General features: G+C 42.6%; 1 protein-coding gene and 2 long non-coding RNA genes across 4 annotated transcripts in view; 2 read left to right on the top strand and 1 right to left on the bottom strand.

Moving 5' to 3' along the window:
- Positions 1-243, bottom strand: part of KIAA0232 — a 67539-nt gene extending 67296 nt beyond the window's left edge. For both annotated transcript variants that reach the window (XM_080591993.1, XM_080591996.1), the window contains exon 1: positions 107-243. The gene's annotated coding sequence lies outside the window, so the exon portion shown is untranslated. The remainder of the gene's footprint in view (positions 1-106) is intronic.
- LOC308195123 lies at positions 131-5144 on the top strand. The gene is made up of 2 exons (XR_013951283.1): positions 131-269; positions 930-5144. It is a non-coding gene; the product is annotated as an uncharacterized lncRNA (long non-coding RNA).
- Positions 5145-10957: 5813 nt separating this feature from the next.
- Positions 10958-20374, top strand: LOC308195198. Its single transcript, XR_013951322.1, has 3 exons — positions 10958-11840; positions 11958-12131; positions 15539-20374. It is a non-coding gene; the product is annotated as an uncharacterized lncRNA (long non-coding RNA).
- Positions 20375-26372: the final 5998 nt, after the last annotated feature.

Genomic DNA, 26372 nt, shown 5'->3' with positions numbered 1-26372 from the left:
CCGTTCCCCTCCCCGGCCCCACAGCTCCTCCTCCTCCTCCCCCCCCAACCCCACACCGGGGCCGGGCTCCGGCGCTCCCCTCCTGCTCTCCTCAGCGGGTCGTTACCTGCCGTGGCGGCGCAGAGCGGGGCCCCGGGGCCTGTGGCAGGCGGAGAAGAAGAAGAAGGAGGAGGTGGAGGAGGAGGAGGAGGCGGCGGCGGGCTCCGTCCCGCTGCTGCCGTCCCCGAGCGAGGCGGGCGGGCCGGGGCCGGGCCCTGCCCCGTGAGGCGGTACGGGCGGGGGGGGGGGGGGGGGCGGCCGCTCCGTCACTAGGCAACAAGCCGCAGCGCCCCGGCGGACCGCGCCGCGGGCTCCTCCCTGTATCCTTCCGCCCGCGGGGCGGCGCGGATCCCGCCGCCGACGGGCGGCTGTAGGGGTGGGACGGAGGGGAAGGGGGTGGCGGGAGCGCTGTGTGGGGACGCTGAGGGGTGGGGAGGGAATCGGGGGATTGCGATAGTTTGTCGTGACAGGGCTCGCTGGGAGGGGTTGGCGGGTGAGGGTGGTGCTGAAGGGAAGCCCGCCCGGGGAGGGAGGGTGCCGCTGGAGGCTGGGTTTCGTTAGGGAGCCGTGAAACTTCGGTTCCCTGCCATAAAATGCCGCCCGGATCGGGGCTGTAGGCGCCGCCGGGGAGTGAGGGGGTTCTTAGTATAGTACGTCGTTAGAAATGGGCCACCGCAGGACCGAAAATATGACAAAAGGCGCACCCAAGTGCTAGTTACCGCGGGTTAATTGGGAAAATAATAACGCCCTTTTTGGGTGCGCATTAGGTCTGTGCGTTTCTCGGGTGTATGAGCACGTCCAGGTCAGAGGAAAGTCAATATTACGTAAGATGTCAAAGTAAGGCCTCTGTCCGTGCATAATCCGGAGGCTTGCTTTCCTTTTATTCACAGCTGAACGTGTGGTTCTCAGAGATCCGCAGCGAGGTGTGTCATCGAAATTGGCCAACACTGCGCCTCTTGTGCGAACAAAATCTTCCCTCAGCCACTGGAACCAAGCTCACCTTTGAAAGATTGATGCCCGCGCCCCGGATGCAGGCCTTTCGACGAGTTAAGCCTGTACATAAAACCATGTCTCATAAACCATGAATGCAGGCCAAGGTAGTAGCTGCTGCCTCCCAGCCTCTGTTTGTGACACAAGAGCAGCATTACTCTAGTTTTCCCCTTTTTTTTTTTTAGCTAGGCTTCATCTTTTTTTAAACGTCCCTTACCAAGCACCTAATTTAGTTGTAAATTTGGCTTAGGCTAGCCAAGTAAGCCTAAGTTTTTTAAAGTTAAATAGGCAGGATTATGTGGCTACATGAGCTACTGACGTTCTCTTAAATGCTGCCGAGGCAGTAATTGATGTCATATGAACGTGGAGCCGATCAGTGCAGTTCCCTCCGAACCTCGAGCGAGTATTATGGGAAAGCTCAAAAGAGAAAGTAGTACTTTAAACCCCGTGCTGGAAGGGCAGAGTCGTTCTCTGAGCTATTTAGTGACTGTTTAAGTTATTTTCTTGTTAAGAAAAGCTGAAACTGAAAACGGAAAAGCTTGGGGGAAAAATCCTGCTGGGTGTTTTCTGCTGAGTCACTCCACTGGTTTATCAAAAGCATTTCACCAACAATGTAATACGACTCGCGCCAACCAAAATCAAATCTTTTGTTTGTGAGCTCAGAATCTGAATTCCCCTTTTGAAGGTAGAAATAACATAGTAAAATGTGGGACACCTGGGATTTGTCTGTAGTAAAAATTGGCTCCGGTTTAAATCAATCTCCACGTGGTCTCCTGCACGTATTGTCAGTGTATTAGTAATGTATATCACTAGTACAAATCCACTTCCCTTATTTAACCCTTTCTATAGTTTTCTTCTGCCAAAAGCTCCATGGAAGGGCCAGATGCTCCGAATATCAGGGTCCTCCTAATGGAAGAAGCCAGAGCATGCAAACAAATGGCAGGTTATTCTGAATATTCACGTAGTTGCTGTGTGACATTTCAAATCAAGTCCTGGCTTTGTGGTCAGATCTAAGGAATACTGATAGTGGATTTGTTTGTTTGTTTGTTTGTTTTCTTGTTGTTGTTTTTTGTGGGTTTTTATTTCCTAACAGCCAACCAGATTCTGGTCTCCCTTTGGCAAGCATTTCAGAAACAGCTGGTACATGACCATATGCCATCCTGGCAGTGCTGTGAGCTTATTTCCCACTTGTCCTCCTGGTCAATCAGACCTGCTCCAAGGACAGCTGGTCCCTTGGCATGTGAAGCAGCTAATGAACTTTTTCTCTGAAAAGTTGTAAGGATAGAGCATGCTAACTCCAGTCAGTGGCCTTTCCTTTCAGAACTGCTATCAAAGGTGGAAGTTCTCTAAGGGAATGTTTTGTGTTGCCCCTCTGTGACAATCTATACTAACTACTTGGGTGTGTACTGTAGGTAACAACATGTGTTTGGAAAATCAAGACGAAATGATTTGTGCTGAAAAGAATGCTGAACCGACTGAATGACTGACGAATTTTTGCCTTTAGCCGTCAGCCTCAGCAAGTGCCACTGTTTCCCTTTTTCATTCTGACCCCTGCTGGAAAGGGTCTCCAATGAATTTTTATTTTTTTTTTAAATGTATATAAGGTTCACCATGTAGTATTTTTTCCTGTTCAGGAGTATACTAAAGGAGGAGTTGCACAGCAATTCAGCATTACAATAATCGTGGCTTGTAAGCATTTTACCATCAGACACACATCTTACTTCCTTGAAATTGGTCAGTTTATAATATTCTCTAAAATTTCCTGCTAGGTGCAATAAAAAGCCGATTTTCCCTGAGCAGGGGTTCTGTATCTGTTAACTTTGAAATTCATGATAACCAATCAGTCCCCTATTGTTCACACTTCATAAACTGTTCGTATAAAATGCTTGATAGAAACAGTCTGCGCATTCAGCATTTTAGAAATGGAGACAGAGCAACGTCCGTAAGGGAATAAATGTAGTCTAAGAACAAAAAAGATCACCCAAGTTTGCAAGATCTAAAAACAAATATATACAGAAATTTGTAGATAACTTTAATATCCAGAAAATGGATGGACCTTAATGTAAAGTGAAACAAGGAATGTCCAACAGATACGTGACGCGTTTTATTGGATATCATAATGTACAGTTTAAGAAGTATATAATTATCTTTTTGAAATTACTTTGCTTAATTGCATGAAGGCTTGCATAACTTTTTTACTACTCTTCACGGTCAGTTTCAGGTTTTGAGTGAAGACTCATGCAAAACGTTCACACCTCCCAGAAGTAATTACTAGGTACAAATGACACATTCAAAAGGCATTCCTCAGCACTAGATCAGGTTTCAGATTCCTTTTTACTGACCCCTCTTTCACTGCGTGGTGGATAAGCAAGCTGTAGATACCCGCAGCAGCAGAGGGCCATTGGAACCAAGCTCACTTTCTTACTAGCGTTAAGGACCTCATCTACATGAATGGAAAGTAGTGCTAAATTTCAGTAGGATCCGTATTAGGCCAGTTAGACCTTTTTCCTTCTAGACTTTGCTGTAACAGGTTTCAGGTGAGTCACTTGAAAAATCAACTTCATAGTTCAAAGTTGTTATTTTTTTTCCTATTTAATTTGACTACATTGCTCTAACCTCAAAATGTACTTTTACTTTTTCTGAACAAAAACTGCCCATAGGAAACTGCCTCAGAAATTGCAGGGTAGGCAATTAGGTTGGGTTCTGTAATGAAAAAGAAAGTCTGGGTTTGGTGTTGGTATTTCTTTCCTTCTTTCTTTTTTTTTTTTTTTAAACATCCTGCCTTGGTGTACACTTGCCGTTTTTCATCCTGCAGCACTAGCAGGTGGGAAACCCTAATAATACCTTGAGAAGCCTTTGGGAAGTCCAAAATAATACATGCACAGGCCTCTGTCACAACATGCTGCTTTGCGCCTAAAACAGACCACCTGAAGTCTACCGTAAGAACAGATGTGAAAGCACTGTGATAATCGCCTACACTTTGGACAAACAGCCAAGCAGTACAAAAGATAAAGAAAATGAAACCTTTATACCACATAATGAGTGTAAAAGTCCAAGTGCCTAGATATAAGCATTTGAAACAATTAAACCAAGGATCAGCTTTCACTAGGGATGTAATGAAAATGGTACAGAAAGTACAGTGTTATAAAAGTGAAACAATTTCCACAAGTGGTGAAATACAAAGCAAGTATTACATGTGATTGCATTTCAAGGACAGTCACTATAAAATATACCAATGTCTCAAAATCTGATCTTTTTTTTTTGTAATGCGTATGTAGAAAAACATGAAGTCGTAATGAGGTACTAATTCAATTGCATTATATTTGTTGCTACATCAGCTATTGTCAAGCCATTAAGTTAATTACATGTTAAGTTTTAAACTAGATGAAACACATTATGACATCTGTTTTTTCCTATTTACTACAGCATTCCAGAATTACCATGTTGGAAATGTCTGAGGTTTTGGCAGCTTGCTGTCTTACAAATAGTTCATGAATACAATTAACCATCCTTGAGTAGCCTGCAGCATCAGCATCCAATCCTTGCCTTACTCGTCAGAAATATAATTATTGTTCCCCAGTAATTCCGCCAAGCATTTTTTTCATATATTGGCCATATTTTCAGCCAGTGAAAATGCTGAGAATAGAGTTGGTTGCATTATACTAGCTGCCGATCTGGCCATACATTTTCGAATGAAGACTTTAAAAAGACAACTATACTAAGAGAGTTATTCCGTCTCTATTAATGATTTACATGAAATTAAAAGTGAAATAAACACATGAAAATATATCAAGTTCTTAAAGCACCGAAGATGATATTCGTTTTATCCAAAACACGTATTTTCTTAACATGGTATTCTGTCACATACCCTGGTAAAAGCAAAGATCCTTTGTCTGTTAAAGGCTTATTGTTGTGGTACTTTGACATTATGTTTTAGCTGATCAAAAAAAAAAGCTTTTTTATCCGATCCTATGGTAGAAAAACTGCAAAACAAAAATACTGCTTGTTTTCAGATACTTTTAAAAAATGAAATCCATGTTTTGAAATCCGTGGCAGATAAGTGAATCTGTATGCATGATTTATAGGCTGTAATAAACTTATGCTTTTTCTGTGTATTTCTTTCTTTGAGCTAACTGTTTTATCTGTGCAGAAGCAGGAGGGAGAATGGTCATAGATGTGACTGATAATCTGAAAAGTGCTGCCATTAAAATAACTAATTTCACGTATGTTGGAGAAGCATTAAGAGTGGCTGATTGATGCCAGCAGCCATTACAAAGAGTTCGTATAGAATAGGGAAAAAAAAGTCAATTTTGACAAAAGCAGTATTTTAAAAAGGGGTAGTGAATCCCAACCAAAAATCATTTACTATTTTAATCTTGGAAAAAACATTTCAAAATACCTGCTGAGATCTAATACCTGAATTTCCAATACTGTAACTACACCAAGGGGAGTTTTCCTGCTTGTGTGATTGACTGCAGGGCTGTCAGGCTGAAACAGAAAGAATTGAGCAGCAGGAGCGAAGGAAAGGATGTTTTTCTGTCAAGAAGTAACTAATGTTTTGATACTTTTCAACCACACTGATACCCCTCTAAAATATCTTTTGTGATAATTTGCTTTGTAATTCTAACTGAATTATATTTAGAGGCTCATTTGAAGATTTACTTGATGGCACTTGTTAAAAGGAGCAAAACTATCTGACTTTCCAAGGCTATTTTGGATCTGGTATTTACATTATAAAAGTTTTCTCCCGAGAAAGGTCTCTCTGTTGAGACGAAAACTGCTGCTTTCTGGATTTGATGTTGAAATTGGTGTGTCTTTTGAGTTTGATACTATTTTAATACCCACTCCCGAGGGACAAAAAGCAGGCATAGCTTTAACTGGCTGATTGAAAATTCTGTCTTGATGTGAAAACAACAACAACACACATTTTGGCAGTTGAAGAGGTTGTGAAATAAAGGAATGGTTAAATGTCTAGAACCAGCCAGGCTCCCCAGGCATAGGGAAGGCGTCAGTCTTTTCACCTAATACAGGAACATTTTATTTTTATTTTTTTTTCTTTGAGGCTGACTGTAGGTCCGGATAGAGCTAAACCAGGAACATACCCTGATCAGGTAGCACACGGAGGAGGCACTGTAGTCCAAGCTAATGCAGTGGAGGGGTACCAGAGGAGAATATTAGATGCCAGATTTGGGACAGAACTACAGATCACAGATAGGAACATACTCCTGTGAGAGGGATCACTTAGATTTTATTTATCGAAGGGGTATAATGAATGCAGTATCATTAAATAAGAGAACTGCTTCTTACAAGTATTTTCTCCCTAAATGTCAGTGTCAATATTCAGAGGGGTGAATATGAATTGACAGTCAAGAGTATCGCTTCTTGGCTTGTTGCAATATTTTGGTTTTTGAGATTTTTCTTTCTGGGAGCATACTTTCACAGAGGCATGTGCTTCTGCACAGTGAACGGTACTTCACTGCAACGTTTTTTTCAGGGAGGAAATGAAATCCTTCCTTAAGAAAAAAGCTGAAAAGCCCATGCATCACTGTTGTGCATAAAAGTTATTTCTGTATCTGGACATGAAACACCGCAGTGCCAAAAATACTATGGCAAGATTTCTTTCACAGTCAATGAAAAACTGTAAGCCCTTGTAAAAAGGAATTCAGTGCACCTGTACGAGGCACTGGCATCTCTGCCACAAGTGCATTGGACCACCAGCTGATTCAGGAGTCCCCTATACTGAAGTGGAGATCAACTTGGAGCTCATCAATGGAAAATGGTATTGAAATCATCTGAAGAGTTAGCAGATTTGGCCTTGCCAGAAGTGTCTTTGGCCACCAAGAAGTTTTTAGGAGTAAGTAGAAGTTCAAAGAATATCAAAACAGACCCAAACTCCCTATCTCCTGCTGCTGAAAATACTCCTTTGAAATGAGAAGTTTGGGATGCAAGTTCTATTTCCAGTTTATTCAAGTCCATAATGGAAAATGTAAATATTATCCCTAGCTCATGAATTACTGCAAGTTACCAGGAGGGCAGATGTGGACCTCATCCTAAGCTATTCTCTCAGCTGCTGGTGAGAGCAGTCTTCTGGAAGAGCTCTCTCCACAGGCAGGATAAGACTGCTAATGTCAACTGGGAGCACTGAATGGATTTTGAGCTAAACTCAGTGCTATTTGTGGGAATGGGCTCTCTGGGGATGAGTTTAGACACTTCTTTCTCAATTACAACTTTAAGAGTTCATTTTGGGATACGTCTAAGTATCTAAGTATGAGAGTCTCTGTAGCAGATTTTGCAGTCCAATGTGGAAATTTTAGTAAGTTTTAAGCTCTTCCTTGGATAATAGGAGACCTGACTAGCTCTCTTGGATTTAGGCACCATGCAGACCAGAGCTAGTAGGAAAGAGCTAGTAGGAAGACCACTGAGCAGAGAAAGGCTGTTATAACTGAAATGTATTATTTGCCCTTTCTTTTTAAAGACATGCACATTTGGAAAAGTGTGGAAGGCAGCTTCCCTGAACACAGTCACTCAACTTTTTGAGTGAGGGGGTAAATTCCCATAGTTCGGATTCACCTCTTTAAGATATTTGATAGATTTGCTGTGCCTATGTGCACTATTTCTTCTGTGAATGAGGTTAACCATATAATAGTAGTCTTCATGTTCCTTGTTTCTTAGATTTAGCATTGTCTAATAGCTTACCGTGCAGTGATATAAGACATTCAGCTCTGATTTCTTTTCAGCATACTCATTAACTGACTTTTCTAGACAGTCACTGCTTGTCATTACTTGTGGCAAGGGAGTTTTGAAAACTTATATGAGCTACTGACAGAAAGAACTGTCTCACTGGTTTTACAAAGAAAACCTAATATACATATAGCTAATTAAATTAGCAATAGCTAAGCTGAAATTTAACAACTGCCTGATTTCACCCGTGTTAGCGGTCTCATCCAAAGTCAAGACCAGTGCTTAGGTTTTTCTGTGATTGTTCTCAGATTTTGAGTGCGTGATTGCAAATATTCTGCTTGCTCTAGTTACATGAAATGATAACAAACTTCCATGATTTGTTACATTTATTTTATTTATTTATATTTTTACCCATAAATGCAGAGAACATTCTATCTGCACGCTTTTTTCTGGCTCACCATCCCATTTCAGGTGTCCACTTGACATGTCTCATAGAGGGTAGCTAGGCCTTCAGTTTGTGCAGTGGCAGGTTAAATCAGCATACTTCTTTGCTTGTCATGTTGATTTTGGAGGAATTTCTTTTTAATTCTGTAATGATTATGTTCTCCAATGCACTTCTCTTATGTTCTGTGGTGGTAGGTTTTGTAATGTCAGCTGATATTATATTCCTTTGGCACACCTATCATTTGCATGCACATAAGGCACTGAAGGTGCTCATTATTTTCAGCTAACAAGTAATCTTGTTCCCACTTAATTTGAAATACATTGTTCTTTGTATCCTAATTTTGGCTGTTACAGTTACTTGCCTCATTGCATTTGGATTACACTGCACTGTGTTTTAATACATCATATTTAAAACCTGCAAGATAAAACATCACAATAAATAGGGATGTAGATTCAACTGCAATGGAAACATTACGGCAGCTAGGGAGGTTACCGTGATTCATCGCCTGTCAAGTGTACTTCATCATAGGCACAGTGGGCAGTGTGGGACTGCTCCATTGAGTAGAGGCTCTGTGTCTCTGCCGGTCTCGCCAGGCTCTCAGTCTCCTCAGGGCTGAACAGAGAGGGCTGTACCAACATGTTCCTGAACTCACGACAACGGAGTGAGCTCAGCTTGTCTCTACAGACAAGCTCTTGTGCTAATACTATTGCAGCAGCAACCCGTCCTCAGAAGGAGCTGGGAGGGTTCATCGAAGGTTCATGCACCTGCATTCTCCTCTTTTTCAATGCTGGAGGACAAATACGTACACCAGTCTCTGCTTGCCAAGTGATGGCAAACCACTCCTTCATGTGGAAGCAGCAACTTCTGCTGAGATTCATGCACCTTCTGAATTAGTCATTTCCTTTCATCTCCACTCCAAGCTTGTACAAGATGGTAATGATGGTACGAGAGGAATTGTCCTGTGGGCTGTATTTGGCTTGCACAACACCCACGGTAGTGTATCATATTTGCAGACAGTATCAGTTACTGTTTGCAGTGGCTAAATGTCTCAGGAAGAGATGAACATAATGCCAACAAAAGAAGTAAGCTTCATAATTTAAGTTATCTAGTTGGGAAAGTTTTACCACATACAGCTGTAAATGCTGTTTTCTTCCTGCGTAAGGGTTGTTTTGCTTTCAGTCCTTTTTCCAACATATAATGGAAAAAAAACCCCAATGTGTATGCTACAATGTAAGGGAGTCCACAAGAAGTCATAACAGAATGCTTATATTGTATTGAAAAACTTGCACTGAAAAACTTGCTCTGAAGATAAGTGAAAAATGTGGTCTGCATTTAGTTTTGCAGTAGAGAACATACACTGTAAGTCTCAGTGCCGGGAAGGGCTCTTGGGGGAAGGACCATACAAGCTCTTTCTGAGCCTATAGCATATATATGTTTCCCACCTCCAGAATTCTGCCATTTAGGTTGTGGACTTCTAGAAAGCACAGAATAACAGTGATACAGCCACATTTTCAATACAGCAAAATGTTAGAGGTGAAACTATACTGAGACGAGTCTATGGTTAATATAAAAAAATCCCTTACTCCCCTGGGAAGAAGAAAATACTGGTTGCAAAGTTTGTTGCAAGGTCCATAAAAATAAAAGCATATATACATAAATGTACATTAATATGTTAGTATACATACATGTCTAGAAATTATGCTGGTATTTCAGATAGGAGCGTTGAATGGTATGTCTGGGCATTTCTCAGTATACATGTACATCATTTCCATGTGTGTTTCAAGAGATTGACTGAATTCTTGAAGGTGAATGATAAGGGAGTGTGGGTTGTGGAGCACTAAGATAATGCAGAGAGTCACCTGCAGGGTATGAAAAGGGTGGAGCTACTAAATTTAATATGTCAGACCTCACAGAAGTTGAATATTTAAGTTGTCTCTGTGTCATTTAATACATTTTTCAGCATCTCATCATCTCTTAGATCTCTTTTGGTGGATTGTCTGAAGACTGTGCCCCAGTAATATTGAAATACCGGTTTACAATGTCTGAAGATTGTGCCCCAGTCATAGTGAAATACTGGTTTACAATGATAAATATTCCTTCAGGAGTATATGCTGTTAAGCTGCTCTTTTAAAAACTGAAGTGTATACTGAGACTTAAACATGTGCTGAGATGTCCTTGATTTCTCTGGGATTTAATCACAGGTTAAAATGGTTTCTTGAATACAGGCCAGTAAAAATAAACAATTTACAGCTAATTGAGAAGGAGGAACACAGAGAGTTAAGATTTTGGTCTGCTCTTGTCATCCATACACACATGTTGAAAATGTCATTTTCATATAAATCTGGACAAAATTAGAGCTCTTTAAAAGGAGTTCATAATTTGCATAAGGTTTTCAGATAATAGCACAGGACAAGATTAAGGGATACAGGTAGGAAATCTGTAAAAGAGAGAAAGGAGTACATCAGAGCCTGCATCTGAACTTAGAAGTCATTGAATTTGGAGAATTAATTCAAACCTATTCTCTACAGCAAACATGATTTGGAATGGCCAGTAGACACTGGGATGATATCCAAAAGCCAATTAATAAAACAAAAGCTATTCATGTATTTAATGACATGCATCCTGGCAAACAGCTTAGTAGAACTGATACTGATAAAGCCAATGGAGCATCGTTATCAGTATTCAAGACTATACCTTAAATATTGGAAGGATTTACCTGGACTTGCAGAATGAACATTTTCCATACCTAAGGGTGTTTCTACTTTATAGAAAATAATGCATTAATACAATTCAAAGATTCGGTGCCATTTAAGAGAATTTCTTACATATACCAAGAGTATGGGAAATATGAAAAAGGAAAGGATCAGTCCATTATGAAATACTTTAAATAACTTGAAAACCAAAAACAAAAACACATGCATCCTTTAGATTCTTCTCTGTGCTATTCCAATAAAAATAGATTATAAACATTTCAAATATTAAGAAAGTATTACTAATATGTGCAACTTTAGCCAGTATATATAAAACAGAGGCAATTGTAAAAGAGAAATAGAGGCAATTCCAAGTAAGCAAGTGTAGCTAGTCACCCACACATACCATGCAAAAAAATAGGACTAGCTTTTGTTTCCTTTGTTCCAGTTTAGTGCTGCTTACATTTGACCCCTTACAGAACCAAAGCAGTGTGACTGAGCCCAAATGTGATCTTGCAGTGGCAGAACAGGCTGCCTGGAACTTACTTATGGGAACACCTCACAATTCCAATCCTGAAAATATCTTCACATATGATTTTTTTTTTCTGTATCTGAGATTTACATAAAAGATGTGCCACATGCCAGATAATTATCCAAATAAAAACTCTTTTTTTTTTTTTTTTTTCAGTTTAACTGTAGTAAATTTACTACTAAGGGACAGCAAGGAACAATGGGCTCCAAATCTTGGCTCAGTTTATTAGATCCCACGTCTGTGTACTGTTTTCTCGTTTCCAAGCGTGCTGTATGTCCTTCCCAGCTGCCAGGCAGTGCATGATGCATTCAGTTCACTGCTTCACAGGACACACCTGGTTACAGTGTCAGAAACAAGGTTACTCGATGATTCAGCCTAATGGAATTACTGGTCGCAACTGGTAATGGAGTTACTCGCAGCCATCGCTCTATAAACACATAATGAGGGGAAACTTCAAAAAGAGGTAATTCTGCCAAGCAGATCAATTGTGTCCATTTGGGTATTTGAGAGAGTAAATTGGAAAAAAAAAAGTGTGTTTGATTGAGGTAATCTGTATGAAAATTTGTGTTTTCTTTTACAGGGACTTTTTACAGAAATTAATACCTCAAACTGAAAAATTGCATTCAAGAATTTGGAGCTTTGAACTTCATCTGAAATCCAGATTCTGATTTGGAGCCAAAATTAGCAAATTACCTACCAATCAGAGCTGCAGCTTCTCCCTTTAATGGTGGCTATTGCACAAGCGAAGGAAAAGGTATTGGAGCTAATAGCGATTCCCCAGCTAATATGTAACACTTGTTTGTCATGTTACTCCCCAGAGTGCTCTACAAATTGGCCTTCTCTCATTTTATGAAGGAAGAAAGAGGCGCAGAGAGATAAGGTGGTTTCCTGGAGGCCTCGGAGCAGGCTGGAGGCAGCGCCCATGCCTCCTCGGCCTAGTCCTGCGGCCTTGTCTGCCGGCACCCGGGTGCTCGCTGGTCACCATGAGCAGACAAAAACCTTCTGTAGACAGTGTGCATCACCTTCCACTGTCATGCAGTGTGTTTCTCCTTTGTATATGTGTATATCCCCTTGCTTTCTCAGACTGGAAGAACAAGGAAAAAATCCCTTCAATTTTCAAGATGAGAAAGTGGAGCATTGTAGTAAAATTAGTGCTGGCAGGAACATTTATCCCTCTGTGACCTTTCCCTGTTTCCTTTAAATGAGCAGCTTCTCTCCCTGCAGTCTTTGTGATTCCCTCTTTGTGCCTGTTCAAAGAATCAGTTGAGACTGATTCAAGCACTTTCACAGGCAGCAGCCAGACGAATACATTGCATTTCACTGAGCTGCAAATGCTGGTTAAGTCACAAGATGCTCAGACATGAAAGGCTCTATCTTAAACAAGGGACATGTTCGCTTCTCTTTTCTCCTCCTCTTTCCTGTGTGTGAGAGGGGTAAGATTCACTTATTATCATTTATTTGTGGAACAGGGAATCTGATCTCTTCATAAGTCATGTAGCAATTTAACTATCTGAGCTGAGTAAGCTTTTACAACCCATTTAATTGTACTGTTTAAATTGATGTGTGGTTATACTGGTATGAAGGTGTTTTACACTGTCACTGTTTTTCCTTCTGCTAAGGAAAATATGAACTACAGTCATGGAATCATAGAACTATAGAACAGCTCGGGTTGGAAGGGACATAAAAGACCACGCAGTTCCAACCCCCTGCCACGGGCAGGGACACCTCCCACCAGACCAGGCTGCTCAGGGCCCCATTCAGCCTGGCCTTGAACACCTCCAGGGATGGGGCACCCACAGTTTCTCTGGGCAACGTGTTACAGTGCCTCACCACCCTCTGAGTGAAAAATTTTCTCCTAAATTCTAATCTAAATCTCCCCTCTTAGTTTAAAACCATTCCCCTTTGTCCTGCCACTGTCTGCCTGAGCAAAAAGTTGCTCTCCATCTTTTTTATAAGTCCCCTTTAAGTACTGAAAAGCTGCAATAAGGTCACCCCAGAGCCTTCTCTTCCTCAGGCTGAACATCCCCAGCTCTCTCAGCCTTTCTTCATAGGAGAACACGTAAATTGCCACCTAAATTGGAGAAGTACAGCTTTAACTGTAGAAATATAGTCAGGTCAGCACAACTTTCTATCGTAAACAAGGCCTATATTGCACAGCCAAGGCTAGATTGCTCCCTTTTTCAAAAGGTCTGCCTACAGAATATGCACAACCAGTGTAACTAGTTGTGTTTTAATAAATAATAATGATATGTGTCTAATTACAACAGCACGTCTAGGCATTTCCTGTAGGCCTCTCGCAGGGTGACGAGGCGCTCCTCACCTCACCACACAGCCACAATTACAATATACGTAATTTCAGAGCTATGGACTGCTGGCAAGTAAGCACTGTCCATCTAGAAGAAAAGTATTGTCTGCAATTGCTTTCAAGGGCTCAGCCAGGCAAATGTTTACTCACAGGCACAGCTTTTATGACCATGAATAGTCCCCCTGATTTCAAAGGGATTATGTCTGGTAGTAAGTATTTGCAGAATCAATGCCTTAATCAGCATGCTTAAATGTTTAATTTTGTCTCTCCAAACATGTTTGCAGGATGCTAAACTAGTCTCATGATTCTCTACATGCAGGTTAGCTCCTCTTTTGGAAGTGCACTGCATTTCAATTTTTAAATAGCTCAGGCAAGCAAAACCCACTGTTGCACTTACTACAAGGTGTATCACGGTGTTTCGCGATGGATATAGTAGTCAGAATATCGCACAGGCAAATACGTCAATAGGAATGTGCAAATAATCAGATATAAAAGTGCAAATAATCAAATGACATTGTTCCAAAATCTTGTCGAATAGTGGGATCTGGAAACTGGAGGTTGGATTGATTGCTAGAATGAACAGATACCATTCACTGACGTCAAAGGCTAAGGTAAAATGGAAAAAAATCAAGTAGAAAATAAGGCTTTTGTGGAAAGAAAAAAGGCCACTAATTTTTTTTTTTGATATTTTTTTTTCCTCCTCTTTTCTTAACATGTGGCCTGTTCTGGTTTTGCCCTGTTGTCTTGCTGTTATTTTTTCCTTTCTCTATACCCTTTTAATACTTCTGTGCAGCGCTAAATCCAAGAATCAGTTTTGTCTGTTACTACAAAATCTGTGTGGTTTGTTGAGTGCTCCCATCTGCCAAAAATCAATGACAGGACTTTGGCTCTTGATGTTTCCCCCTAATGCTTAAACTGTTATAGATCACTACAAAATTTAGCCACAAAGGTGCTCAGCTTCCTCCTTGTAAGAGGAAATGCCCTTGAAGGTATCTCGAGCCCTTTCCAAGGAGCTCCAGGAAGACAAATGATCTATGCTGTCCAAATTGATCTGCTGCAAATCTTGCATCTCCTTCTTACCTTCTGTCATCCACTAAACCTCAGTGTGCACCTGCAAATTCAGTCAGGCACCTGATGGCTGGCTGTGTAGGTGAGAAATTCAGACACGTGATAGCTGGGCCCATACCTGAGCTCCACCTCTCTGTAAGCATGGGTGATGCCCATACATTACAAAAATGTGTTGAGACCTCCACGCTGAAGATGTACTTGGTGTGCAGCACCTGGGTTATGAACACAATTTTACATTTCGGCAGTGTGATTAAAAACAGAGTCACAGCTTTCTCGAAATTTTCTAGAAAATGTTGCAGAGAAGGTAGAGTTATCCTACAGCAGCTGTAAATTACATGAACCTAATTGTGTCTTTATTTACAAAATGTAATAATGAAAATCAAAATCCACAGTACAATCAATACATGTTGCCATTGCTCTCATTAATGTATGCACATAAATAAGAGTACAGGGAGAAACTGTATGTATATATGATGAGGTTAGTACTTCACTTGGTGTTTTCACTGCTGAGATATACTACCAATAAACATCATTTAATGTTAATAAAGTAACATTAATAATTTAAAAATGGGAACTGCTTACTAGCAGCACTTCAGTAAAAAAGTATTTGAAGATTATAGAAGAAGAAAGGCACAGATGAGTCAACAACATATTGCTGCACAAAAGCAAACATCCTATGAGGTGGTATTTAGATGAGTGTTTCATTTAAGCGAAACCAAACAATCCTTTCACACTACTCACCATGTTAAAGGTCTGAACTTAAAAATCAGTTGTGTCTGTTTTTGTAGATCAATGAGAGCAAGAATCCAAGGAAGAGCAACAGGACTCATTGCCTTCCCTGGTTCTTCAGGACCAGAACCACTAACTGAGATGCTGCAGAGAAATTTACTGTGCGCATTTTTGGATCTAGATGATTTGTGTAAGTGTTGGATGTTCATAAACTAAGCAGGGAGTGAGATATTATTGACCTACATGCCACTGAAAGTATTTACACTTGGTGAAAAATATAATGACCACCCTGTTCACAAAGCAGCACAGACCTTGCATAAACTGGGGCTGAAAATTTAAGGGTCTCTATAGCAAGAGCGACTTAGAAAGAGATTATATTGGGGCAGTGCTGAAGTAGCAAGGCACCTCTCTCCTGGCCAAGATTGTCAGAGGCAGCAGCGTACAATAGGAGATTAGACGAGGAGCCAACAGACTGAATGCAAATCCTTCTGTTATTGACCCACTCAGCAGTTGTGTTAAGGTCAGTGTTTCTCTCTCTTTCCCTTCCCACTGTACTTCTTGTCTTCTCCTTTATGTATTTTGACCTTTTTGCCACCTTTGACTTTTATTTCTTTGGAGCCTGCCGATCTTTCCCTGTGTTTCCCCAGCGTTTAGCACAATGAGTCTCTGAGACCTTGTACGACACTGTAGATGCTACTGCAGTAGTAATTTAGCAGGGAGGAAATGAATTTCTTTCACAGGCAGAGAAATTATCCCAAATATATATTAACATCTGAGACTTGAATTTTAACAAATGGCTCTCTGCTTCTGCGGCATCCACTTCAGCATGCCATTGACTTCACAGTAAGTATGCTGCAGACTGAAGCTATACATATGCTGCAGACAGCTTTCCTTTGGCTGCATACTGCAGAAGTTAGACTGGCATTAACAGCTGCCTGCAGCACAGGTTACAGTAAAGTGTATCATGTTCACATCATCATTACATACCTTGGATTCCTCTGTAAGCCTCAAGTCTGGGGGTGAGGAGAGCCCTTTGGACCATAAATATATTAGCTTGCCACAGTGAACTATGTAGCTCTGTCTTTCAGCTAAGAAAAAAAAATACTTTTATTCCACAGATGTATTATTGAGACTGCTGAAGAGCAAATCAAGACATGATTTTCTCCTTTGTTACAGAAACTTGGAGACATTTCTGTCTGCCACAGATATTACAAATATTCTTAATGCACCTACATCTCTGAAGCAAGGTTAAGTGTAAATCTTCATTCACAATGCAACTTGGATAATTAACAAGTGTGCTTACAGCTAAGTGTGCAATAAAATAGTTCATTATTATTCATTATGCAGTTTGTAGAGGGCTGGCAATTCTCTTAATGGGAATAGGAGCAAGGCTGTAGAAACAAGAGGTAATTATTAGAAACCTATGGAAAAGAGAGCTGTGGCTTTTATGATGCATGAACGCTATGGCTAAGAAGTGGACCGAAGGGACAGAGGGTCAAAGATGATTAGGAAAAGAAGCATGCTGCTTTTACATGGGGAAGCATTTGCAGAAAATTAAAAAAAAAAAGTTTCACTTTCCTTAGTACAGTATCTTAGTACAGTATCCTTAAAAAGGCCCCAACAAACATTAGGGAAAAAAAAAAAGCATGAACATAGAGGTGGGAATCCATCTAACTGAGCATCGACCCTTTTTTTTTTTTTTTTTTTTTTTCTCCATCAAAGTTCAATATGAAGTTAGGAGGTAAAGATTTTTAAAGATAATGTGTATTTGAAACTAATTGTGTCCACAGCTACAAGAATAAGTTTGGCATAAGCAGAAACGCTTCATTGCCTTTCCTGATATGGGAAGCAGGGCATGACACAGATGTCTCTGACTGAAAACAAGTTCTCTTTTTTTTTTTCTCATTTGCTGTCAAAGTTTAACAAACTTATTTGCATTCACTTCTCTCAAGTTTTCTGATAGTTGTGTCACTTGCAGGCAAACCTTTGTGACATGAAATGCAGCAGTCAGCTCATCAGCACTACAAACTCAAGAGTTGCACCACTTGCTGCAAAAAAATAAGCAGAAGATTAAACAGATTCTGAATATAAGATATTAACGTGTTTGTTTGTACTTGGAAATCATCACCAGTTTTGAATCTTCCCAGAGAAATTGCCCTGCAAAGCAATTTCCCCCCCTGGACTCAGCACGCTGCTTCTGCATCATTCCCAATCCCCGCTAATCCTGGGCACAAAAAGCCCACGCGGCCGCTGCGTGCTGCTGCGGAGCACGGCGCTGCGGTCACGGGGATGGACCTGCACGGTGGCTTTTCACCTTGGTATATTGCCTTGCATCAAACGAATCACGTCCGGAGCTTAAAAACACTCATCTGCAAACAGTTCAGTTAATAGGAGACACCCTGCTGCCACATGCAGACCGTTCTGCAGCAAATGGCAGGGGGCTGCAGGTTCAGCCTGCGCTGCAGCTCGGCCGTGAGCACCTCTTGCAAAGCGAGGACACCAACCCCTCCGGCAGGGTATGCAGAAGTTAATTCCCAAAGCAGTGCTGCTAATTGCTTAGTGTACTTGAACAGGTGGAAATTAGTAACTCAACTTTTTGTCCGATGGCATTTGCAGAAAGATCCCCTGCAAATGTTCTCAGCCCGTGCTCCTATTGCTACCCCACTAATGATGTGCAGCGCGGTGGCTCTGAAAGGCACCGGTCATAAATCAGCTGCCGGCTGCGAGGGTATCAGTGACCCTAGAAAAATGTGCTCTGCTGGGGGACGGGGGAGGACACCAGAGATAGCTGCTTGCTCTTTCTAGTCGATTAGACATCCAGAGCCCTACAAGTACAGCTGGCCTTGTCATATGCAACATGCCAAAGCCAAAGACGGCTGAGCGTGGAGAGCTGCTCTTAGCTCATGATGTGTGGTCCTAGTCCTGCGAGGGATCTGCGAGCACGAGCTTCCTGATCCCTGCAAGAGTACATGAGGGAGGCCGAAGGCATCTCATAATAGACACGGAGCTATGTTGAACATTTAGGTGCCTACGCACTTTTTTTTTTTTTTATCTTTTGGCAAATCCCTACAACTCGAACAGGAATTAAGGCATTAAAAAGGGTAAACCTTTTTATAAGCAAAAAAAGAAGGCGTGAATCAACATAGCGTGAAATAGAGAGATATTGTAATGCAGACAGAGAGAAAACTCTTGTTTCTAAAAAAAAATAATAATAAAATACATGCCATATAGCTACCCGGAGCCCCAGCAGTGCAGCTGGTGTGGCTCGGTCTGAAAGATCAGCCCAGCATGGGAGCGGAGATGAAAGCACCCAGAGGAGCCCCACGCACTTTCATCCTGAGTTATCACCGTGCAGCAGCATTACAGCCGCAGAGGAAAATAACCACCCCACGACGAGTTTAAGGTGAGCAGGGCTCTGCAGCTACGGAGACAATCTTGGAGCTGCCAGCCCGGCTCAAGATTTCTCTTCTGGCTTCTCCGTACAGCATCTGGGTCTGAAAGAGACCAGCTTCTAATTCTGAAACTTCCACTGCGATATTCGTGTACTTCCTTAAACCGGAGATTTGTACAACTTGAAACAAGCCTCTTGGCCTCACCGATCACTCTGTGGGAAAACAAGGCAGATAGATAAAAAAAGATCACTTCCTTCCCCCCCGCCCTAATTCCCTGTTTTTACCATGTTTTGCAAAAGCAAATTCCCAAACACTGTATGCCCTTGAAAATACCTTTTTTTTTTTTTTCCACTTTTAATTTCTATTTGCAAACACTGTTTCCAGTTTAAATACCCTACGAAGAATTAAATATCTTTACAGTTAAACCTGAAAGCGGCCGACCCCAAAACGCCAACAGTTTTTGCAGCTGTTTTTGTGGTGTGAGCCTGCCTCCTTTCCGTGTTTATGCAAACACGCTTTATCCCGTTTTATTATTGCTAAACTCCTGCCGATCGCCCGCTTCAGAGAAATATCTGCACGTGACCTGGCAGGCATCCCGCCGCCGATAACCCCGTCCGTCCCCGCTGAGGCCCCGGCTAATCGCAGCTCCCCACCTGCCTGCCTCCCCCGTGAGCCCTACCAAACCCTGCTCACACTGCCGGGAGCTGCTGCATGTGCAGTCTGGCCAAGTTATCCCTCATGGGATCACGTTTTCAGTATTTCTTCACCCCTTTGCTCCGCTGAGGAAGAATTCAGCTTTCGCTGGCTGCTTTGTGTCATGTCAGGTGGCCTTCTGTAAATACAGAGGCTGCAAATGCTCCGTTATGAGCTCGTCTATGGGAAGCTGTGCCTGGATTTTTGCAAAAAAATGTGTGGAAAAAAGATTAAAGTTTTCAAGGTTCCTTTACTGCTGCTAAAAAATGAATCAGCTATACATAAAAATTAGGTAAACTTAAAAAATGGCACGTTAACATACCTATAAAGAACAAGTGCATAGCAATGATATAAATACTGTCTGTATCAAGATCTAGAATATAATTACAGGCTCAATTTTCTGAGGGATGAAATAGGCTATTTTTCAGAAATTTGGTTCTGTCTGTTCCTCAAAGATACTGAATAAAATGATATAAACTTTGTCCTGCTGCATCATTCATACTAATCAGAAAATTGCCTCTTTTTTTTTTTCGTAATACCTTTAGTAGTACAATTGCTTCTTGGAGAATTATAGCAATGACAGGGTATTTCAACCTTGATGACTGGGTAATACTAAAGTATGGCTATGGTACAGTAATTCAGATTGTTGCAGGTACAGTGGGTAATGGTAAAGTATGTTTTCTCCTGGCTTTTTTTTTTCCTTTAAATAAATGCAAGCAGTTCTCAAGGCTTGCCACTGAATTTATATTTTCCAGTGGATTTCCAGACTTTTAGGTATCCATCCTACCCATCCCCTCTTCCTGCAAAGCAGCAGAAAGGGTGATCAGTAGTATTTTCATTTAACTCCTGTATTCTATATTGCAAGTTGGTTTACTATTGTGATGGATGTAGCGATATGTCAGGCTGGGTTTTGCATGAAATAAATAGTAATCAGCCAGTCTCAGGTTGGCATTAAAGTGCTGCGTAGGCAGAGTTCCCAATCCACCTGAGAAGTCCAGTAGTGCTCAGATACCTAAAACAGATTTATGTACAGCTCTGCTGGGCCCGACAGGGCTTACGGGAACGAAATGGCTACGTCGCATTTCAGAAGTGGCACAGATGCTGTGAGGTCTCAAGATGTGGTGTGACAACACGTGAAGAGACCCCAATGAGAGGCAAACGAGGTCGCTCTGGAACTAGAAAACAAGCCGGCTCTGGAACTGAATTGACCTAGCAGCCTGCCCCAGCTCACTGACCCTGCCAAGAGTGCGTGCGGTCATTAATCTGGGTGCAGCACCATGCTCATACCGATTCCGGACTGAAGCTACTATTTCTGATTGCGGTGATATGTAGACATAGTAATTTGTTCGGAGGCTCCGGTCGCGGCGGCGTGCAGCAGAAGGGAGCCGTGCTGCAGGTCCCTGGTGCCTTCGGGTGACACTGAGGTTCTGCAATGCCTCGCGCAGCAGAAGTGGGGGCCAGGACCTGTCGCTAGCAGATCCCGAGCTGATAAACTCCACTGAGGTTGGGCTCGGCTCCAGCTCTGGCCGCAGGAGACATCCAGGAGAGCTGCTGGACTCGCTGCACACACTAATGGGCTTTGTCTTCTTGGTTCATCAAAAGGCTGACCAAAACCAAGATTAGGTTCTTCCGCAAATCCGTCCATGCTGCACTGGGATGGGGTTCTCTGCTCATCCCAAAAGTATGCTTTGATAGTTCACGTAAACAGGTGGAGAAAGGCAGCAGGCAGTGAAAGCTGGGAGATAAAAGGGAAAGGCAAATCTGCTCAGGGGTAGGGCTAATCTGACAGCCCATCAGTCCATCTTTAATCTGAGAGGAAAGGCTGTAATCTCAAGGCGATACTGGTGGGTACCCAAAGAAAGTGTCACCCAGCTGGGGGCTTTCTGACACCTTTCCGTGCAGCTCTGTCTCTCCACTACATGCTTTTTACAACAATTTATTCCTTCTAAATCACATCCTAATACATCAATGAACAGTGCTGGAAACTTTTCTACATCATTCTATCTTGTTGTAGACGCACATAGGAACCATCCAAATACTATTAGCATGTATTAGTTTGGGGAGTAAGATAACTTTGTACTTCTAAATAGGGAGTTTTGAACTTATTAATAGCCTTTTATTCATGATATCAGGATAGAATTTGCATTATCATATTAAAAAAAAAAACAAACAACATATTAAACTAATCAACTCCAGCGGATATGCCACTGCTGGCGGTTCAGCCTCAAGACACCGACAGGTAACTTAGTGTAAATGAGACATTGTGCCTGAAAATATCTAGGACAGCAGATTACCCCAATGTTCACATTTACATTGGGTGTGATGTAAGGATTTTCCTCTGGACTTCATGGGAAATGCATTTTGGGCCTTACGCTGCTAGACTGGTCTTGGTGCAAAAGAGAGTGCAGGACAGATTTAGGCACTGTAAAAGATTGTTCAATATAACAATACTACTTGATTCTTAATATTTCATTTGTCTCTAATGCTCCCCTTTTACAACATGTAAAAAGAATAACTGTTTTCTTTATAATTCACGCTCTCTAAGTGAGCTGTAAAAACCATCTGTATCACATTGCATGCAGTTTTCTCTCTCTGCCCTCCTGTACAACCAGGCATTTTCAAGGGGATCTCAAAGCAGTGAAGTGTCCAGAGCCAAGCCTCAGGCACCTGGTGTCCCTGCACTCGTTTGAAAATTTCCTTTTGGAAATTTGTGTATGAGTGGGTATATGTTTTTTAAGCTGAGCAGTCCCTGGATACATTTATTTTTGTTCTGGTTTTGTAAGGATCCTTCTGTCTGCTTGTTCACCTCTCTTGTTACTCACACCAGTAATTTTCTGGACCCGTTTATCAGATTTGATTGAAATTAGCCAGGAAGGTGAAAGTCTCACAACAAATTCCTGTAAGGCTTGTGGGAGAAGGGCATCCACTAGGAGAAAGTTTTGACTGTGTGCTCAGCAGTATCTGATCTGCTGCTAGCAAATTGTTATGTGTGCTGTGGGCAGCCAACCCAGTACGAGTACACAAACCAGACATATATTTAAATACATATATTTCAGAACCAGACATGGCTATACCACCTCTTGCTCAAGCTGGGAGTTACCACATGTGGGACAAAGGTGTGTCCATCTTGGAGAAAGGCTAGGTGACGAGAGGGAGCTCGGAGAAGACATGGGGGTGAGGAGGTCTGGTAGAGAGGAAAAGGGGAATACACATATAAGGATGCAGGGCACGAATCTATATGAAACCAGACTACCAAAATCTATATGAACCAGACTATATAACCAAATCTATATGAACCAGACTTGATTGTCTCCGCAGCTTGTGGGACAATAGCTCTAGTAATTGCATGACTCAGGTGGCAATGAATTTCTTAGAACGAATAAAAGTTTCTAGCGTGGCTGTGGCAAGGCCTTTTGCTCCCATGGAAAATTGGTTTGTTAACTGTGAATTATTTTGTTCCAGTCTCACCATATTCCTGCAAAACCCAGGGTTTGTGCCATTTGGTTTGGCTTGCAGCTTCCTCAGTTCTTTGCTTCGGGGTGCACGCATGCATACATCACTTGCAGAAGCAGCAGTGGTAGTCACTGTTCCGCAGGAAAGGTGCTGGTATGTGTTGGTGAGAGGGGCAGTGAGATGTTTGTTAGGAGAAACGGAGTCAGGATGTGTCCATGGCTAAATTTGCTTGAGCTGATGTGCATGTGTACAGTATAAAAGGCAACATTTTTGCTCTGGTCTTTGTATTCAAAGAAATGTCTGGATAGTAGTAAGTGTCAAACCATGGTGGAAAAGTGTCAAAGCATGGTGGAAAACTCGATGCTGGTCAGCTATCTGTTCTTGTTAGCTTCTTAGAGTACAGGTGCTTTTTTTTTCAGCTTAAAATGATGAGATTAATATAGATTTCTTGGCTCCATGTTTCAACCAGCAAGAGAGCAACATATTTATGGTGAAATAAGAAAATATATTACTTGTGAAAAATACCCACTGGAGAATCTTGAGAACAGAAAAGTCTGCTGCTTCTTGTTCTTTTGTTAAAAATAGTGAAGTACAGCCTCCCTTCCCCACTCTGTCACAAAAAATGGGCTTAGTTCTGACTCAGGGAGACCAGATTTATGCAGAACTTTTTGAGCTGATGGGCCCAGGTACCAGCAAAGGAATCTCATAAAGCTCAAATGATATTAAAGTTGATTGGGTAATATATATTGCATGTGTGTGACTTACCTGCACTTTTGTTGAGCTCTGGCATATTAAATAAATATTTTGGAAAGTATGATGAATTGAACTGACATCAGACATTAGTTTTTCTACATGTCCTCCTGTGATGGAGTTGCACCACAACCGTTTTCCCCAAAAGGAAAACCAAACTTTTCAACCAAAATGAATTGAGTGTTAGAAATCTCAAACACGGTCTGTTTTCACAGGTTTGCCAAACTTCGGTGGTAGGACAGAGGAAAGTGAGCTCCCCTTGTGGAAAGACAGAAGACAGACACTAGGACAGCAAATACACGGCTGACAACCAGAGAGCTTACACAAGGGAAGGGAGGGCTGCAGGAAATGCTTTAGTCAGTGCCTGCCTTTTTTTAAACACAAAAATAATCACAGAATCACAGAATTGTAGGGGTTGGAAGGGACCTCAAGAGATCATCGGGTCCAACCCCCCTGCCAAAGCAGCTTCCTTATAGCAGGCTGCCCAGGTAGGCGTCCAGACGGGCCTTGAATATCTCCGGAGAGGGAAACTCCACAACCTCCCTGGGCAGCCTGTTCCAGTGCTCCATCACCCTCACCGTGAAGAAGTTCTTTCGCATGTTGGTACAGAACTTCCTGTGATCCATCTTGTGGCCATTGCCCCTTGTCCTGTCCCCACGAACCACTGAAAAGAGGTTGGCCATATCCCTCTGTCTCCCACACTTAAGATATTTATAAACATTAATAAGATCCCCTCTCAGTCTTCTCTTCTCAAGGCTGAACAGACCCAGGTCTCTCAGCCTTTTCTCACAGGGAAGATGCTCCAGGCCCTGTATCATTTTTGTGGCCCTCCGCTGGACTCTTTCCAGGACATCCCTGTCTTTTTTGTACCAGGGAGCCCAGACCCGGACACAGTACTCCAGGTGTGGCCTGACCAGGGCAGAGTAGAGGGGGAGCCCATGCTGCCCACTGCGAGCTCTGCCTGCCCTGCTGACCCAGCTCTGACAGAGCAGCTCGGGTCCTGGATTTGCCCCCCAGGTATGAGCATGGAGGCAATGTGATGGTTACAGCACTTTTCAGACAAAATTAAAAGGTTGTGACTGCAGCTCTGGTGAGCTAACCTCAAGCAGCGAGTAGTCACTGGTCTGGGTGCAGCTACCTGGCCATGGACACCTTGAGTTCTAGATTATAATGTTGTGCAAGCTTGTCCCAGATATTACTTTGCCAATACGAAGGATAATCCGTGTTTCTTCATCTGGGTGTCCTTCAACACCCACACGGTGCTGCTAATTCATGACAGCTCAGCAACTGTAATTGGTCCTGGAGTTACTTCAAGAAGATCCTCACCCCTCGTGCAAGTCGTAGTCTTGTCCCTTTGATTCCTCTGTTTCTACAGGCTGCTTCCAGGGAGATAAAAATCAGTGAGGCCTGCAGCAGGAGACACAGAGAGCCTTCTTTCCTCTCCTTGCAGTGGGAGCTTGTTGGTTAAGAAAAGGATACAGCAGCAATCCTGCAGGAGCGAGGACCCGGAGAAGCCACATTCCCCCAGGGCCCCAGCACCCCCTGAGTGCAATGGTCCCTCTCGTCTGTCCACCCCTGCCTCCACCCCTGCAAAACCGGTCCTCAAAAAGTGAGTCCATGTGGGTTGCAGGGCAGAGAGGTTGTGATGTGAAAAACCACAGCAGTGGCCGAATGAACTGCTGGGCTGGAGAGGGGAAGGAAACCCAGAAGAGCAGCAGCCGACTCACACATAAATCAGCAGAATCTGCTATCACCCAGCCAGATTACTGAATTACCCATCCTGAACCTGGATGGTTTCCAAACGCTACATTGCAGATTCAGCTTATCTAATTAAATGCATTTCAGAGGCTTTGCTTCTCTGCGTGCCTCCCCAGAGTTATTCTGCAAAAAATGTAGGAAAAAGCAGCAGCTCCCACTCACACCACAAGTCCTGGTTCTGCCGTGCTTGGGAGTGTGCTATAACCACTGGGCACCACTTATTTATATATACCCTTATCAAACAGAATAGTCAAGATTATATTCAAGGCACGATATTTGTCATCTGTTTGGGATGGCCGCAGATGTCACGTAAGGCCGCAGTTATTTCTGGTTACCCCTTCAAGGGTACAGCTCCGTGCCCTCTACAGCCAGGCAGCAGCCCTGAAGGCAGGTTGTATCCTACCTGGAGGCTGTCTGAGCTTCCTTCTCGCACATCCACCCCTCAGCAGGAGACACGACCTGAGCAGCTCTTGTCAAAATAGATCGCAATGGCCTGTACAGATTCTGTAGGGGTCTTACAATGTGAGTAAATGCTCTGACCTGCCTTGGGCCGTGCTCAGGAGCAAGCTGGACTGGGATCCCGTGCACTAAGGGGAATGCAGGACATTTTTGCCATGACCGAGTGGCATTCCTTTCAGCAGGGTAGGGAGGGGTTTGGCAGACCTCCATCGTGCATTAGCCAGCTGAGGCTGCGAGCTGTATCATGGTTTGCTCCTTGCAGTGTCTCTGGCAAAGCCCACAGATGTCCCTTGAACATCTCCTGTGCCCCCGTCACAGCAACCTGCACAAAGCTCCTCTTTTGCACTCCTATGTCGCCCCTTTACAGGCCCTCCAGAGACTGGGCTGG

Source organism: Anser brachyrhynchus, assembly GCF_964034855.1.
Source record: "Anser brachyrhynchus genome assembly, chromosome: 4".
NCBI lineage: Eukaryota > Metazoa > Chordata > Aves > Anseriformes > Anatidae > Anser > Anser brachyrhynchus.
This window is presented reverse-complemented; position numbering and strand designations above follow the sequence as displayed.